This window comes from Physeter macrocephalus, chromosome 4 (assembly GCF_002837175.3).
Source record: "Physeter macrocephalus isolate SW-GA chromosome 4, ASM283717v5, whole genome shotgun sequence".
Classification (NCBI taxonomy): domain Eukaryota; kingdom Metazoa; phylum Chordata; class Mammalia; order Artiodactyla; family Physeteridae; genus Physeter; species Physeter macrocephalus.
The window spans coordinates 131468437-131469501 of NC_041217.1; positions in this window are offsets into that span (position 1 = coordinate 131468437).

Here is a 1065-nt window from a genome sequence, read left to right on the forward strand (position 1 = left end):
CATCTAAAAAGAAAAAGAAAAAGAAAAACAGCTTAAACCTGCTAGAAAAATAAGAGGTGAGTAAAGACATTATTTACAAATTTAATATTAAAAGGCAATATTTTACTAAAAATAACTTCTATTAAAATTGTAGGTCAAGATGGTAGATTGGGCACATTCTAAAACACTCCCTTCTATGCCTAAAACCTAGAAATGCTAGACATACTATTATTTGAAATATTTGAATATTAAAATAGTTTAAGATACATGTCTCAAAGGCAAGAAAAGGGGATTCCCTAGGTGTCGGATATATACAGCAGTAGCTGAGGGTGTATAGCCCTCAGAAGGACCAGGGACAGAGAGACAGGCTGTAGGAGCTGGGGTTAAAGTGCCCACAGCCTGGCATTTAATGAGGACTTGGAGCTGGAGCCAGGACCAAGCTGCCCATCCACAAACAGGAATCTGAATGTCCTTCCACTCACCCAAGTTCTCAGCAAGAAAAGAGAGTTAGTCTTCCCAGACTGGAATCATGAAATTGGAAACTTGGGTCTGTGCCATATACATGTGGGACCTGTATTCTCAAAGTAGCAAAATCCAAGCCAATCCACTAACATAAAAAAATAAAAATAAATTATCTAGGGTCAGGCGATCCAGACTAGGACCTGAGCAAAGGCAAACAAATGGTGTTGCCCCAAATGGAGCCCCCCACGAGCCAAGTCACATGAGTAGAAATCTCTTGGGCAAGAATTATACATGTGAGGAAGCCCAATGCCATTAAAGTACAATCTACACACTCCTGAAGAAGTAAAGCTACTAGAACAATCTAAAAGAGAAATTAAAATAACTACACTTGAGATGTGTGAATAAAGAAAGAATAGCACCGTTAAGCATAAATAGGAGGTAATGCTCTACTAGCATGACTCAAGCCAGTAAGGCTTCCAGCCTTAGTCACTTGCTCTGCCAGAATCTGTTCTCTCCGACAATCTTCTAGACGAGATCCCCGTGGACCCACCTCCACGGCCCCAACTACCCCTGCCCATTTGATGCGATTTCCCCCTTGGGATACTTGGATGTCAAGACACCATC